Source organism: Aethalodelphis obliquidens, unplaced genomic scaffold (assembly GCF_003676395.1).
Source record: "Aethalodelphis obliquidens isolate GAN/ISIS:26980383/991018 unplaced genomic scaffold, ASM367639v1 scaffold37, whole genome shotgun sequence".
Taxonomy (NCBI): domain Eukaryota; kingdom Metazoa; phylum Chordata; class Mammalia; order Artiodactyla; family Delphinidae; genus Aethalodelphis; species Aethalodelphis obliquidens.
In genome coordinates, this window is record NW_020837981.1 from 12,730,012 (window position 1) to 12,739,517 (window position 9,506).

Sequence of the window (9,506 nt, forward strand, 5' to 3'; positions counted from 1 at the left end):
TGATTAGGAAAGTAAGGCCCAGAGAGGTTAAGTAATTTGCCCAAGGTCACACAGTTACTAAGCAGTACGGTAGGCATTCTGGCTTTAGAATATGTACTCTTTACTATTACATAATTTGCCTTTTGGGATGAGTGCATCCCTGTGCTTATGTATCTGTGTGTGTGTGTGTGTGTGTGTGTGTGTGTATTTTGGCCCATGATGATGTGTGCTAATCTGTATGTGGGTGTGCAGCCTCTTTCCAAACAAGACTGCAAGCCATGGGGCTTACCCCTCAAATTCTCTCTTGGAAGCCTGACAGCAACAGGCTAAAGGGGCTCCTGCGTGGAGGCGGGACCCAGAGCCTCAGGGGGGTGCCTGTTCCCCAGATCCCAGGGGTTTCAGTTTGCTGACCCAGCTTGGCATAGGCACATCAATGGAAAGGCCCCCAGGCCCCTCCCTGGGACTGAGTGGAGACCTCAGCTGCCAATCCCACCAGGGAAATACCCCCACCCTAGCACCCTGGTTCTCCCCTTCTCACTGGGTGCTGGGTTTTAGAGTGGGTCAACTGAATTAAATGAAGTTATTAAGTTATCACGAGTTTACTTCATACTCCACAAAGAAACTTACAACAGTGAACTCACACCACCAGAGCCCTAAACTGATAGGGCCTAAGCTCATAGGTCCGGTCAAAAGCAAAGACCCCTGACATTCTGGTTAGTCCGGGTAGCCCTACACCGTAAATGGGGTTTTTAGGGTTTCTTCACATGGGAGCCCACTTTGGAGAAAATTAGCTTTGGCCCATCTGCTCTAAACTGATGTTTAAGATGTAAAGCTTCCTCAGATGCCACAAAATTGGAAAAAGCCCCAACATTCTCCATCAACAAAGTCAAACTCACCTCGAGCAGGGCCGAGGCAGGGAGACTTCCTCAGATGGAGCAAGGCTGTGCTGCAACCCCTAGCTGTCTCTTCTCCCACATTCTCCTCTTGTCCCCAGCCACCAGTATGCCAGCTTCCCAGTGTCCCGGACAGCCTGCGTTGGGTGTGTGGCGTTGGGTGTGTTCCCCGACTTTTGAGGCTCCCTGAGTCAAGGAGGAGGGGCTGGATGGGGCGGATGCAGGAAGGAGGGAGCGGGTAAGGCAGCCGGTGAGCCAGGTGTGAGCACAGAGGCCAAAACAGAGTTTCCCAGGCTAGCTGTTTACTTGTGGCATTCAGGAGAGGCTGAGCTGGGAATTGGCTTATTTATTTTACACGCTTTTCCTCCAAATCCTTTTCAGAGAGCCCTCTGGAATCCCAGTGATAAATTTCCCAGAGTCTAAAACAACCCAGCACACAGCCATCTCTGTGGGGCAGGGGGGTAAGGGGAGGCATGGGGGGAGGGTAGAGGCATAGAGAGGGAGTGATGGGCTGCTAGAGACCTTAAGTTACTGGTGGTCAGGGGCTCCCGTGGCCTGCATGCCCCTCCTTCCAAGTTTGCAGAGGGGGGGATGTGCAGGAGAACCAGCCTGATTTAGGTTGATGAAGACGTAGGCTGAGACCTTCAAGCACAGAACAAACTGTCCAGCCTGCCAGAGGCCACCCCACACCCAGACGTGGAATCTACATGCTCAGGGCAGGACAAGCGGTGTTCTTCCACCTGTTTAAGCAAAGGGGACAAGCATTTCTGTTTAAGGAATGAAAAGGAGAGCTGTTTTCCTTTCCTCCTGCGTGACTTCATAAAGGGCAGAGGCCTCTCTGAGTGTTTCCTCACGGCAGATTCCCTTGGCTCCCCGCTTTACCACTTCCCAGCAGAGGCACTCACAGCCCCTCCCTGGTGTTCACCCATCATCTGACAATGTTCCTAAGTACCTCCGTGTGTCACGCACTAGGACAGAGCCAGGGGTACAAAGATTAATAGCCCCCGCCCCTCGGATGGGGCAGCTTCTCCCCACACCCAGTCTCCCAACTGCCATCCTGGACAGCGAGTCCACACCACAGTGAAGCGGGGAGAAGGCCCCGTATCTTTGCAGGTCAGCACTGCGCACGCTCCGGCACTCACCCAGGTGGGCTCGCTGTGGAAGGTGGGCAGGGCCAGCTGGGCAGTGCTTATCTTCTGCTCCTTGTTTAAGGTTGCCAGCTTTCCCCATGCCGTGAACACCTGTACCAGAGGATCTGGGGGTAGAGATGCGGGTGGGCAGAGCTGTGAGGATTCTGCCCCAACGGGGGTAACCCCCTCTCAGCCTTGGGGCTGGGGAGATAGAATACCAACCAGGCAGAAAACACAGCTGCCCCTAAGTGCCTGCAGGGAGTCCTGAAGGCAGCATGGCTTGCACTTCCTCCTTAGCTTTGTGACCTTGGGCTGCCACTGCACCTCTCTGAGCCTCATTTCCTCATCAGCAAATCGGGAATGAGAACCACTGTCCCTCTGTGGGGCCTGTGTGAGAAAGCATAAGCTGGGGACCCGGTGAGTCATGTGGTTATCGCAGCCCCTGGTTGCCCCAGCTCTCCCCATCCATCCCTCCTGAGGAACAGACACCACCACGGAGTCTAGCTCTCCTGGGCATGTGGTGGGTGGTGGGAAGGACAGCCGTGACACGCCCCTTCATATTCAGGTGAGGGCTGATTTCCCTGTGTGATAGATGTCTCCCCTGGCAAGGGCCGAAAGGGAAAGGAACATAGTCATCCATGTGAGGACGTTTACCTGGCAATTCCTTCCAAACCCAAACCTGCGACTTGTATAGTCACGAGTGGTAGCTTTGTCCCCATTTCTCACATAAGCAGTGAATCTGCTCTCGCCAGAATTACTCCAACATCTCCCTGCAGTCACTCCCAAACCCCCATCGTTTTCTGACTCCAGATCCACACGGAAGGCTCTAGCAGCCTGGTGCCACCCAGCCTTCGATTTCCATGACCCATGGTGTAACCCAGGCTAGGCAGAGTGTGAGTAAAAAGAGGACTGTAGTCAGGGGCCCCAGGACCCAGTAAGTGCATCAGCGTTGCTTCCTTGTTGCTATGGAGAACCAGTTAGGGACCTTAGAGACAGCTGGGCATGGTGGAAACAGCATGGGTTCCAGAGTCAGACTGTCCAGTTTCAAATCCTGGCTTTGTCCCTCACCAGCTGTGTGACCCCCCAAAAATTACTTAACCTTTCTGAACCTCAGTCTCCTAATCTGTAAAATGGTGACAAAACGCTAACTTCATAGGGATATGAGGTCTTGATGAGATAACGTAGAGCTCTTGATTCACAGAAGACATAAATAAGGTGGAAAGGTGATATTGGGAAGGGATTGGCTGCAGTGTTCCACCTGAAATTGGGGGTGGCCAAGCCCAGATCACTCTCTCGCTCATCTGGGGCCACAATCCTGGGTGCTGCCTATACACTTTGCTAATTTCAGGATTCAGACCACTTAGAAGCTTCACATGCACACCAAACCTAGTCACAAAGGGCCAGGGGTGGGGTGGGGGAATGACACATTTCTTTGTGATTACATGGCCAAGTTGCACCACATCCTGGCATGTTCCCAATTCCATGAAGGTAGGGAATCATTCTCAGGACTGCTTGCAATCCCAGTTCCAGGAACACGAGATGTTTTCACTCCTCTGGGAAGCTCATGCCAGCTGGTGCAGAGGAACCCACCCAATACTCAGTACAGGGACTGTGATTGCCCCTCTACCTGCTGCCACCACAGAGCCAAGCCACTGCTGGAGGACACAGCTCCTAGACCCTTCATGAGACCCATCTCCTTCCAGGCCAGTAGGAGCCAGGAAGAACACGCCACGACACTGCCAGCTTAGCCAGATGCAAAAATGGAGACTTTCTTACTGCCCCTCTTAGGGAAGCAGAGGCCAATGCTAAGACTCAAGTCCCCAGTGCCAGCCCACAGCGCACAACAGAACCTGCTGCTTGGGCTAAACAGATCAGGCAGGGCTCCCTGGAACCACTCAGGGCCCCCTCCTCTGCAGATAGACCAATTCCAACCTAGCCGAGGCCACCTGGCTTGGCTCATAGAGTGTCCTTAACATATATGAATTATTGGTGTCATCACTCATCAAACAACTATTTATCGAGTACCAACAATGCTAGGCACTGTACTAGATCCAGGACAACCTTTGAAACATCCTGGAGCCCCGGACACCAAGGGCATCCGAAAACAGACACAACTTCAGGTGCAATGAAAATAAATATGGCTTCAGGACTGCCCTGCTTTCTCCATGACCTTGGAGTGTTAAACATCCCCTACCACGTTTTACATATACACACCCAGGGCTGGAATCTCCTCAGCCCACCCCCCCTGGAAGTCTCTCTGAGGAAGCACATCCGCTAGGGGGAAGGGTCTGTGCTTCCCTCGCAGGCCCTGTCACTGCCACCACCCAGCTGTCCAGGGCAGCACCGCCTGCCAGCCTTTTCTACTCTGCTCACAGACCCTAACACGCCTGGTCTGAGTTTATGAGTCACTCCCTCCTTTCTCCCGGCCTCGCCTCCGGAAGGGCTGCGCACACCCAGACACATCACCCAGACACCGAGTTTCCACGCCAAACTCGCTCCTGATGAACCCGGAGAGCTGACTGAAATGTCTGATTTCCCCTCCCCACTTCTCAGCCTCGAGGTCCCGGCCACGACTTTTCAAAGACAAGGCAGCCCCTCTCCTGCCCGTCTCGCTTTGGGGACACCTCACTGTGGGGCTGCAGGGGCAGCAGACAAAGACAGTGGATTTATTTGAGGCTGGAGGACATGCTTGGTCTAAAGATCCGAACGCCCGCACTTCCGGAATTGCACGGTTCGGTCTGAAGCGTGTGCGTGTGTCTGTGGCTCGATGGGTGATGAGCTGTGCGTATGTGGCAGTTGTGAATCTGGGTGCAGTGGGTCTGGAGGTGTGGGTGCCTGCGCTGAGCTTTCCTCGCGCCGAGAACTCCCTCTCCCACCTTCGGTTTCGCCCCCTCTCCCTCCAAAGTTTGGCGCGCGCGCCCGATCGGGGATGGTGGGGTGCGCACCGCTGGGCCATCTCCCGGGCCCAGAGGCGGTTCCGGGATGCCGGTGCCCTACTTACCCCGCCACCGAGCCTCCTCCAGCGGGGGCGGATCCGACTTTCCGAGGCAGGGGTCCGGCGCGGGCAGCATCCGCCCGCAACTTTGCCCTCCTCTCGGCAGGACCAGGCAGAAGCGGCTTCGGCCGGGGACGGCGGCGGGGAGGGAAGGAGGCTCGGCCCCGCGGGTTCGCACGGTGGGCGGGAAGCGGCGCCAGGAGGGCGCCGTCCTGCGCAGCGAGCGAGCGGTCCTGCCTGGCGCCTTCCCCGTTCGGCCCGAGTCCGCGAGCGGCCGGCAGTGGCGGCGGATTCCTGAACTGCGTCCAAGGCGCCCGGGGAGCCCTCCTCCTCCTCCTTTTCTCCCTCTCCCCACCCAGCTCCCACCCCTGCGCCCCCGGCTACTTGGGAACCGCTGGCGAAGTTGCCGCAGCTCGGGCTGCGCGACGGGCCTCCGGGTGGAAGCAGGGAAGGAGAGGGAGAAGCTGAGGGGGAGCGGGCCGCCGTCGCCCCAGCCCCTGGGGAGCCGCGCGCTGCAGGACCCCTCTGTGGGCCTTTGTTCCCAGCGCTGCGCCTCCGCCCGCCTGTCCCCTGGGACTCTCTTGAAGCCACTGGGATCCCTACCCGCTTTCAGAGACGCTGAGAAGAGCTCCCCTCCTGGGTTGGGAGGGGCGAGGGAGGGTTGGAAGGGAGGTGGCCTGGAGATCCCCGTGGCTTCACTGTGCCAGAGCCCCTCAAGTCCTTCCGGCCTCCCATCCTATTGAAACGGAGTCTTTCTAAAACCTGAGTTCCCTTAGGAGTTTATGATTAATGTGTCTATCCAAAACTTTATTCCCTTTCTTGTCCCCTCTGACTTCAATCCTGTGCTAACTGAACACTAGTCAACCAGAGTCAGTTGACCAAAATTGCTGCTGTTGAGAACATGGTTAATGTACTAAGGTTGCTGGTGTGAATTACACTGTTAATGTACTAAAGTTGCTATTACAGATATCATTAATGTATAAACTCAGGTTGTTTCTCCAGGGCAAGATACGTTAACAGACCCCCTGAGGCCTGGACCACCTGGCCAGAGAATCCTAAACCAGAGACATCCTGAGTCCCGGAACCTGAATGTCACAGAAAGCACAATATAAGAACTCTAGTCAATATCTTGTAATAACCTATAATGGAAAAGAATCTGAAAAAGAATATATATGTGTATGTACATATATATACACATATATATGTATAACTGAATCACTTTGCTGTATACCTGAAACTAACACAATATTATAAATTAACTATACTTCAGTTTAAAGAGAGGTTAAAAAATGTCACGGAAATGTCCCAAGATGATTAATCCCAGCCTCTTTGTTCTTCCCCTTTATAAAACCCCCTCACTCAAAGAGCAAGTGGAGCGGATCTGAGGCGTGTCTCCCACTTCCTTGATGGGTGCCTTGCAAATAAACCCTGTACTTTACTTCACCACAACCTGCTGTAGTATATTGGCTATGCTGCTTGTTTGGCAAGCAGACCCGAGTTCGGTTCGATAACAATTTTGTCCACCATGAAGAGACCATCAACTGGAACTGTTTTTGTAAAAGGGAAGGAAAATGACATGAAATTCTTTGTGTGTAGGCTTTTATGCTAGTGTATCAAAGTTAGCCTTTTGGAATTGGTTTGTCTTTTATCTCTGTGTGTGTGTGTGTGTGTTTGTGCATGTGTATTTGTGCTAAAGAAGGTACACTATTTTACTTGGTGGACATTAAACATTAAACAAAAGTTCAGTTCCCAAAAATAGCCCTTTAGGATGCATCCTACAAAATTGGACCACCTTTTGTTCTGGTACCATGGCTAAAGCCAAAAAGATGATTTTTTCTTTTTTTTTTTGGTAACACTGTGTAACCACAGTATTCTTTAGACTCTGGAGAAAAATGCCCAAGATTAGGCTCATTTGATAATCCATAACTAGTTTTGCCAGCTTGATAAAACATCTTTTCAGAATTCTGACCCTAAGAGAGCAGGTTCTAGGAGGAGCTTGCTTTTCTCTCCCTGTGCCTTGAGCTGTAAATGTTCTACCAGGGCTCTCAGGAACTCCTGTCTTATCCAGGAATCTCCAATTCCTGAGACTGAGAGGAAAAATGGGGGGTGGAGGGAAGAGGCCTTTTTAAACTTAACTTATTCCAACTGTTATTTATAAACTAGTGAGTTTTATATTGTAATACCTGATTCATGACTAAGTTAAAATGAAGCTATGAGGTCTCTAGTTGTATCTGCCTATATGTCTGTGTGTACATTATACATATATGTCTCAACTTCCAGACCTTATTAACAAAATTAATTTCTTGCGACTTCCCTGGTGGCTCAGTGGTTAAGAATCCGCCTGCCAATGCGGGGGACATGGGTTCGAGCCCTTGTCCGGAAGATCCCACATGCCGTAGAGCATCTAAGAACGTGTGCCACAACTACTGAGCCTGTGCTCTAGAGCCCACAAGCCACGACTACTGAAGCCCATGCAGCTAGAGCCTGTGCTCTGCAACAAGAGAAGCCACCACGATGAGAAGCCCGTGCACCGCAACAAAGAGTAGCCCCCACTCGCTGAACTAGAGAAAGCCCGCACAGCAGCGAAGGCCCAACGCAGTCAAAAATAAATAAATTAATTTAAAAAAATTATTAAAAAGGAATATACAAGAAACTAAACCAAAGAAATTTCAGGTTTATGTGAACTGGGAAATATTCAGTATTAAATTAACTTTGGGCATTAAAGTTCATTTTTGCTGGTTTAATTAATCAGACATGTCCTTGGAACCATCAACATTAAGTATGATATTTTTATTGTACCTAGGTTTACTGGAGGTTAAATAAGATCTTATTATATCTGTTGCAGAATTTGTCAGCAAGAAAAATAACTTGGTATGATGAAATTTTTTTTTCTTTTTTTTTTTTTTTTCGCTACACGGGCCTCTCACTGCTGTGGCCTCTCCCGTTGCGGAGCACAGGTTCCGGACACGCAGGCCCAGCGGCCATGGCTCACGAGCCCAGCCGCTTCGCGGCATGTGGGATCTTCCCGGACCGGGGCACGAACCCGTGTCCCCTGCATCGGCAGGCGGACTCTCAACCACTGCGCCACCAGGGAAGCCCCATGAAATTTTTTAAAGTAAATTAAATGTAAATGAGATAAGATTTTTTTTAAAGGAGAACTCTTTAAGAATAATTATGTTTTATGACTGTCTACTTAAAAGTAGTTTCTTCAGATATTTGGTAACTTGAAACTTTAGAGTTTTGCTGAATTAAATTAAATGATGGAAGTTTATTGAATATTTTACAAGTTTGCTAATCTACAGAGTGCTAATGTAAAAGACAGTTCATAGTTGCTTATTTCTTAGTTTTCACTAGAAATTAAGGTTTTCAAGAGTTGAGAATTCTAATTAATATATTTAATTAAAACTAAAATTTAATAAGAAAACACCTTTGTATGCAAGGAAAAGAAGGTATAAGAAATGGAAATTCATTTTTTTAAGAGAGAGAAAGTAATTTGGTCCTAAAACTGGTTATTTCTAAATGGGAAAGAAAATATGGGACAAATTAATATGGGTATAGAAAGTTGTGGAAGCTTTGCAAGAGGGAAAGGTCTTTAGAAAGGAATTCTATGTGTAGTCAGGACTAACGAAGATTAGAATGAGTTTAATTGAGTAAATGAATTTTAATATTAAAGGTAAGATGGTGTAAAACCTGGGTTTGTTTTCTCTCTCTATGAAGAGAACAAAGTTTTTTTGGACTGTTGAGCTGCTTTTGATAACAGATTGTAAGTTTCTTTCCAAGCTTTTAAGTAATTTAAAATGTTCTGTATTTGCTTTTGAAATCTTTTATTGTCACTTTGGTTAAATGAATAAGTATTGTTGCCTATGGTCCTATCTGACCAAGCCCTATGGTCCTATCTGACCAGTGCCCTATGGTCCTATCTGACCAAGCGTGATACCTCCCGCGCCTGGTGCAGTGTCCTGCTGGGCAGAGCCACCTCTGGGGTACAAGGCTAGCGTGGGAAAGGACTTGGAATTGGAACACAAACAAAAAATCAAAACCCTCAACATCTGCACTTGGCACCTGTCATTGTCAACATGTGTAGATGAGAAATCCAAAGAGGATTGAGAATGACCCACGAGCAGGTCCTCACAGGTGCAAGAAGTCAGAGGACCCTGTTCATTACCTAGGACCAGAGCATCCAAAGCTTCAACCAGCTGCCAGCTAGAGGGGGCCTGGGCAAGGTACTGAAGGCTGTGAGATGAGACCTTGGTATCTCTTACAGCAGAAAAACCCAACTGGGTGCTTCCCTTCTGTTATTAACAGCGACCTGCAATAGGGGACCAGGGATTTGGTGAGAATTGAGACCCCAGCTCACTTCCTGGGTAAGTTCCCGGAACCCCTCCCTCTGCAGCTGCAGCCACCCTGGTTGCTCTCGCCTCACATCACAGGGGCCCGGCCTCTGCCCTGGAGTCAGTCTGCAGGCTCTCCAACTTGTTTTTAGAGTCGGTATCTTGACAAATGGGTTTC

General features: G+C 50.1%; 1 protein-coding gene and 1 long non-coding RNA gene across 4 annotated transcripts in view; one reads left to right on the forward strand and one right to left on the reverse strand.

The window, feature by feature from the left end:
- The window catches only part of CHST3 (carbohydrate sulfotransferase 3), a 40,821-nt gene extending 35,711 nt beyond the window's left edge, over positions 1–5,110 (reverse strand). For 2 of the 3 annotated variants that reach the window (XM_027129958.1, XM_027129961.1), the window contains exon 1: positions 876–4,106. The gene's annotated coding sequence lies outside the window, so the exon portion shown is untranslated. Of the gene's footprint in view, positions 1–875; positions 4,107–5,003 lie in introns of those variants that run through there. The other variant, XM_027129960.1, reaches the window with a different exon arrangement.
- On the forward strand, positions 4,676–5,700 carry LOC113632612 (uncharacterized). The gene is made up of 2 exons (XR_003437887.1): positions 4,676–4,783; positions 5,104–5,700. It is a non-coding gene; the product is annotated as an uncharacterized LOC113632612 (long non-coding RNA).
- Positions 5,701–9,506: the final 3,806 nt, after the last annotated feature.